At 40.9% G+C, this 7,732-nt stretch overlaps 1 pseudogene; it reads right to left on the bottom strand.

Moving 5' to 3' along the window:
* Positions 1–4,607: 4,607 nt before the first annotated feature.
* Positions 4,608–5,901, bottom strand: LOC111785568 (annotated as a pseudogene).
* Between the last annotated feature and the right edge of the window lie 1,831 nt (positions 5,902–7,732).

The following is a 7,732-nucleotide window of genomic DNA, read 5'->3' as shown; positions in this document are numbered from 1 at the left end:
TGTTCAGCAGCTTCTTCGCGTATGCACTTTGGCAGATGGTGATCTCGGCAATACTCTGTTGCACATTGATGCCAAGTAGCAGCTAAGCACGGAGATCGCTCATCTTGGAGTTCTTTGACATCTCCGTCTTGAATCTTCCAAGAATATTCATCTCCCCTCTAGTGATTATGAGGTCGTCGACGTACACTCTCACAATCAGCCACTGCTCGCCGTGCCCGTGCATGTACATGCCATGCTCAAAGGCACAGCGCTTGAACTTCAGCGACAGCAGGGTATTGTCGAGCTTCGCGTTCCAGGCTCGTGGTGCTTGCCGAAGCCCGTAGAGTACCTTATGCAAGCACAGTACCTTATCAGAGTTGTCGTTGTCCATAAAGCCAGGTGGTTGTCGGACGTAGACGGTCTCTTTAAGCTCTCCGTTAAGGAAAGCGGACTTCACGTACATGTGGTGGACCTCCCAAGAGCAATGTGCCGCGATTTCCAGCAACAGGTAGACGGATTCCAACCTTGCCACCGGCGCGAATACATCTTCAAAATCTGCACCATGCTTCTGGTCGTAACCCTTCGCCACCAGATGAGCCTTGTGCTTCACAACTTCTCCCTCTTCATTCTGCTTTAATTTGAACACCCATTTGAGCCCCCCTATGGCTCGGTGTCCTGATGGCATGTCCTCCTAACTCCACGTCTTGTTCTCAATGATGGCCGCCAGCTCTTCCGACATTGCCTTCAACCAGCACGAGTTCCTTTCTGCTTCGATGAAAGAGTTCGGTTCATCCGCACTTATGGCATGCAGTTCGGCCACTTCTTCTTTGAGCTCGCGCACCGCCAGTCCTTGTGGTTCACCTCCTCCCAGTAGGTCTTCAATCCTCCGGTACCTAGCCGCAAGACCATCATCGTGATCAGCATCCAGCGCCGAGTCTGCAGTACGTGGTGTTGCGAACTCCACTGGTTTAGAGGGTGTAGTAGAAGTTGTGGTCGGCGTAGGCGTGCTCGGTGACGAGGTACTCCACCATGAATTCATTTGAGTTTTGGTCCACCTCGGTCACGTTGTTTCACCGTCATAGTTGTTCTTGTCGAAGACGACGTTGCGCGACACGTGAGCTCATCGCCCCGCAGGATCATAGAGCCTGTAAGCTTTGCTCTCGAGTTTGTAGCCGATGAAGACGACCTTTAGCCCATGGAATTGAGCTTGGCAAGGTGGGAACGCGTGATCTTCATGTATGCGATGTAGCCGAACACTCGGAGATGATGTACCGCTAGATTCTTGTTGTACCAGGTCTCGTGTCACGTCTTCCCGTCAAAGCAATACGTTGGCGACCGATTGAGGAGGTAGATGACCGTCATGACCACCTCTTCCTAGAACCTCCCGGACATCCCGACCGTCATCAGTAGTGACCTTGTTGTCCCGATGATGGTCTGATTTTAGCACTCCACCACCTTGTTCTTCTGGGGGGGAGTAGGGCGTCGTTAGGTGCAGCTGCATGTCAACCTCGTCGCAGTACTTACCAAAGCTTGCCGAGGTGAATTCTTCACCTCGGTCCGTGCGCAGTACTCGCATCTTCTTCCCGCATTTTGCCACCACTCGTGCTTGAATGCGCTGAATCGCCTTAGACGGAAAAGGGGTGCGCCTCTGCTTGTCGATGAGACACTCGTCGCACAACCTGTCCACGCATTCGATTGCCGGCAAACTGTACACCATCTCCTCCTTGTGTAGTTTATGTAGAGCAAGAAAGCTCAGGGGCCTGTACCTTGCGTGCCACCACCAAGATACTTCTTCGGTCCTAGCCGAGAGGCTGACCGGCAGCTCTATCTCCAACTCCAGAATGTAGAGGCGGTTTTTCATGCGCCAAACTTGCGTGAGCAGCCGACCTCATCGAGTTGACCCAGGCTCACAAGGTTAGCCTTGAGCCTCGGGATAAAGTAGATGCAAGTCAGCTTGCGGTGCTCGCCTCCCTTGCCGACGAAAAGGATGGTGTCGCGCCCTTCAATCTCGACGACGGTGTCGTCGCTGAATTTCACCGTCCCGCAAACTTTCACCGATTTGAGCAAACACTCGCTCCTCCTTCAGCTGAATCGGCTCCTGAGCGGGAGCCTTTGTCACATCCAGCTGGAGCTCTTTCTCAGAATCTATCGACACCTCACCGACAACGAACACTCGCTCCTCCTCGGCTTAAAAAACATTGAAGCTAGATTGGCTCAGTGGTGAGTGGTGGTGGCAGCGGCGGCGGTAATGATGGTGATGATGATGATGTGGGCTTGGAGCGGCTGCTTTGTGGTGGCCGTCGTGGTGAGTTGGTGCAGGAGCTAGGCTTCCATGAGATTCGGAAGCATCGAAGACATTGAAACTAAAATAGAAAAGAAACACAAGCACACAAACACTTATTCTAAGAAAAGCCATTTAAATATGATATGAACTTCTAAGCTTGAAGTATCGTATATAAAGGTTGGTAATGAATTGAAAAACATTCTAAATTGAGAGTACATTAATTAAGTAAAAGTTGAATAGCCTTGTCTAGAGGGTCAGTCAATTTAACTGTATTTTCATCTAAATTTGGATTTTAAAACAAAGAACCAAACTCACTTTCCATATATGAATTCAACAAATTTCTTAATTAAAGTTTTATATTTAATTTAAAATGACAATTTTAGAATTTGATTCCCCAATGTTTTCTTCCAACAAATTAAAGAGAAAAATATTAAGAACGGGAGGTGGAAAGAGAAAAGGTTATGTGGGATAATCTTTAATTTCTCTATTTTTTGTAATAAATTTACAATGTATAGACTTAAATATTCATAATAAAATTTTAAAACAATATAGTAATCAACAGGGAAAAATGACTAAAATATGGAAGAGAATATGCACGACTATAAAATACGAGTGAGACAATATGGATGAGTATGTTATGCGTGATTTAAGAAATTACCAATATGTCCCTATGATGAGATTTGTGATAATCGTTGTTTTATATGTTTTCTACTGTGTTACAAAGAAGGATGGGCTATTGTGATATGTGCTATGGATGATTGATGGATGTTATCTCCCCGTTGAACTTGTTTGCTTGTATATGAGCATGATACACTTTGTGTTAGCTTCAGGTGTTTGATTGTGTGTTTTCCTTGTAGAGTGTGCTTACCTGCACAGAGCTAGGGCGTAGAGTAGGTTGGCTAGACGATGACCTAGGTCAGGATGTTTTCAGTAGACTGAGCACTTTAGGGTCGTGAGTGATGGTAGAGGATCTAGTTCCTAGTGCTCACAAACTAAGAAACACTCAAAGAGTGAAAAGAGAGTAACCTGGAGCCAGCAACCCGCTTTAAGCTACCTATTTTGTCCTAGGAATCCAATAAATGTCCTCAACTCTTAGATATGACCAAGGCAAAGTTTACATTACAGATTACATGTTTAGGTGATCGATAGGTATATCTACCTAGCAAAACATGCATGAGAGAACTCAATTAGGATTACGACGCTACAATTAGTGCAGTTTACATGTTGACCTAAGTCAAAACGTTTCCAATAGACCATTCACTCTCGGATCGTGAGTGGGGATAGGAGGTCTAGATCTGAGTGCACCTAGGAACTTGGATTAGCCTCGAGGAGCTAACCCCAAGCGTTTTGAAAACGAGAGATGAGATTTAAACTGCCTTGAAACACCTAAGAACCTAGTTGACCTCCATGGCAACCAAGGACTACCAAGGTAGTTCTTCAGGCTCATAACAGTGACACAGTGTCATTAACGTTTTGCTTCCTATCCATTCCCGTATTCTTTTTTTCGAGATTTTACTCCGGTACTCGCACCGCAAGATAGGCACAGGGCGGATAGGTAATGTGTGTTGAGATGACTATGTGCTACACCCATATGGAAATGACCAGCGGTCTCCTGAATAAGGCCTATATGCTTAAACCTGTTCGTGAGAGGGGGCGTGAGATCACATATGTTAACCTAGTAGCTAGCCGACACACAGGGGGTCGCTTCCTCAAAGTTTAGTGACTTTATAGTCTCATGGAAGGGTCTACCACCTAACCTTGCATGGATGATGTTCAAATTAACACCATACTGTTCCTACAAAGTATACGAGGTCGCACTTCAATCCAAGTCATTGATCCTTCACTACATTACTAAGTAAGCTGCCAAGGTCAAGGAATAGAAAGATTGTAGCAACTCAGCAAGACAAAGGTAGGCTCGAGGTTATTAGCCGTTGGTACGGTGTCAACAAAGCTTCCAATTCTCTTTCCACTCATAGGACCATTGAGCCAGGCCTAGACCCATTAAGGTTGTGTGACCTATAATTAAGTTGAAAATAGATTTCAAAACTTAGTACCTAAATACAAATTTATCAATTCTAACTTTTGTAACTCAACTTGAGCATCACAAACAAACCCTTACCGTTTGAAAATATAATTGAAACTTACAAATGAAAATAGGTATATGAATAAGGAGCTTGGGGAGAACTTTATTATTTTATTTTGAGGTTTTAAAATTTTTATAATAGTTAAATTACCTGTTTAAACTTAAGAAATACACTATTCTAAGTAAAATTAAACTTCAAAATAACTAGGAAAATCTTCTAAAGGTAAAGACAAATTCAATGCTTAATTTTTTCGAGCATGATCAGAAAAATTGCTTGAGAAGCGATTCAGTTATGAACTTGTAGACTACTTCAGTCGGATGGATGCCATCCCAAAATATGTATTTTGATGGATCTTCACACGTTGGGGTTAGGGCATATCATAGAGGTCCTGCTTCAGCCAATCCAGTTCCACAACAACCTGTGTTCGAATGCTCAAAACCTGTACAACAAAATGCCTCGATTTAGTTGAAAATGATTCTTAAAACTTGATTTCCTCAAAATATTTATGACGTAGATCCTCTAAGTTGATAAATTTTCTATTTCAATTGGCACCAACTTACCATATTGGTGAGGATTATTGATCATGTCGATGAGAGGGGTGTAAATGTCAGCGTACAACATTGTGCTTCCACGTAGTTGCGGTTGTAGATTGCTCAACAACTTTGAAAGCTTCTGATTATAGGATTTGGAGTCCAAGTTTTGATCTTCCAAACATGTTCGGGGATTTTGAAACGATACAGTCTCTTGAATGGGAAGACAACCAACCGGAGGGAGGCCAGCAACCACTATACTGCGACATCCAAGCTGATAAATTTCCTGTTCATTTACAATCAAATAATGAAGATGAAAAGTTATAATTTGACATTTTGATTATTGTGTTAACAATGATTATGATTAATATGGGCACACGATATAATTTACCTTGATAAAGATTTGTAGTCTATTCTGTATGAAATCTTGGTAACCACTAATATTGTACTGTAGTTTCCTTGTGGGAAGGTCGTAGAAATTGATGTTCAAATCATTAGTTCCTGCACTAATAATAACCAAAGCGCTATCAATAATCTTCTTACTTTCATCCACACCCACAATCCCTCAAAGCCTTTGAATATAGTTCTTGAAAAGATCAATTTGCTTCATCACAGGAATAGCTTTGGATACCGTAGCAGTTAGATCATCAAACCCTGTGCCAGCAGATGCAAAACTGACTCCTATTCTCACCTCATCATTTGATAATTTTGGATCCAAGAATGGAGGAACAAGCTCCTTTATCCCCAATCTAGAAGCCACCATGTCAGGAATGAGTTTTCCATTACTAAACCTTCCAGTAGCAGTATGACCAGGAAAATCTTTACCATATGGGGAGTAATTAGCCTTGAAAATTGTGGGAATGAAGTTGTTATTTCCCGTATCTACAGTAGAATCACCAAAAATAAGAATGGCAGGAAAAGATTGAAAAATTTTAAGATCAGAAGCACTGCACAATTTGCTAATACATAATGACAAAATTATGTGGAGTGATAGAGAAGCAATGAGATAATTCACTCGTGCCATTGGTGGTGTTCTTCAAGTTTCTTTTTGATATCATATTTGTCAATTGGTGTATGTATTAATAGGGTTTGATAGACTTAAAAGTAAGCTCTTTATGGTTTGTGCATGGAGTTATTTAGTTGCGAGCAATTTAAGGCCATTGAATGCTATGTTGTTTCAAATGGTTCATTCCGTTTATTTTTTTTTTTTTTTTTCTAAAAAAAATAATATAGTTTATTTGTTAATTTATATAGTTGAGATCAAGGTACCTACAACAACTACAAGAGTCCATGACCGAAAAGTTATCTAGTATAAACTAAAAGGGGTATCGACTATAGAAACTGAAAGGTCATTAAATCTCAAAAAATAATATACAATAATCAATGAGATGCTATGATTTGCATGTAGCAGTTGGACGAAAAGTTCAAATGCATCAAGGTGGACAAGAAGGTGTCTAGGTTAGAGTAAAATGAAACTTATATTGTTTCAAATGCATAAAAGGTTTTGTTTTCATGATCANGGACAAGAAGGTGTCTAGGTTAGAGTAAAATGAAACTTATATTGTTTCAAATGCATAAAAGGTTTTGTTTTCATGATCAAACCACCACAAGGCTATATATCACCGGTCACATTCAATTCGATGAAGCTCTTTTTCCTACTGTCCCTAGGTCTTTTTCCTCTTTTCATATTTCAAATTTCTTGGAGTCGCATCTTTACCATAATGATCCTCCTACCCCTTCTTCACTGCACATTCCTCGATCTAGCTCCTGTCCATGTGATATTTGTTATGGCCTTGTGGCTGTGTCTGTGCAAATTTATACTTCTCTTGTAGGTTCCTCTTTGCCACCCTTGGTTCTGATTCGCCCTCTATTGAACATGCGGTTGATTCCTCATCTTCTTTGGGCTCTGATCCTACAATCACACGAGCAAAAGTTGATATTTTCAAAACTCGTCATCCAACAATTTTTTATGTTTTGGGCTCATTTGGACTTCTTTTTGCTCTTCTTGCATTCATTGAACCATGAGAATTCAAATCTACTACTAAGAATCGTGTTTGGATTGCTGCCATGGATGAGGAAATTTGAGCTTTACAACAAATGACACTTAGATTTTGGTTCTTCGCCTATGCAACAGCAACATCGTGGGCTTTAAATGGGTGTTTCACACTAAATATTTGCTTGATGGGTCTATCGAGATTTTCAAGCCTCATTGATATGAATCCAACAACTGATCACTTCTATGTACCCGAACGAGCAATTACAAGTAGCAATACAAAGAAGATTCAAGTATCAAATCAAGAAAATAATGGAGTGGCCGACATTGGAAAGTGATTAGAAGACTTGTTTTTGGTAGTTGAACTACCAATTAAGACAATTGATGAATGTCTTATTTTCTTCAATTTATATTTAATAGCATTTATTAATAGTTTGTATGAATTGTGTTATATTCTTCAATTTGTATTTAATAGCATTTATTAGCATTTATTAGTGGTTGGTGGTGAACTTTATTTTGTTAGGGTTATCTTCTGGGCCTATTTAAAGGCATGTAATATTCATGTTTGGGGGATTTTGTTGAATACATAAAAAACCTTTGTGTTTTCTTGATAACCTTTTGGTGTTATTATTTTTCAAACCTTGCTTTAGGTTTGATGTTTAAACCGATTCATTGAATTAGTTTTGATCAAGCTAATTCTGGAGTGAATTGTCTTTGTATCTAAGAGTGACCATCATAGATTCCAAGTTCGATCTAAGAGTCATTCATCTTCTAACCAGCTCTTGGTTGGAATCAATCCGTTAAGTTAGCTTTCTCTGTGAGCGTTTTGCAAGGATTCTAGAAGGACCTCTAGCTTTGCAAA

Source organism: Cucurbita pepo, unplaced genomic scaffold, assembly GCF_002806865.2.
Source record: "Cucurbita pepo subsp. pepo cultivar mu-cu-16 unplaced genomic scaffold, ASM280686v2 Cp4.1_scaffold000573, whole genome shotgun sequence".
Classification (NCBI taxonomy): domain Eukaryota; kingdom Viridiplantae; phylum Streptophyta; class Magnoliopsida; order Cucurbitales; family Cucurbitaceae; genus Cucurbita; species Cucurbita pepo.
Note: the sequence above shows the minus strand (reverse complement) of the source record. Positions and strands in the feature narration are given on the sequence as shown.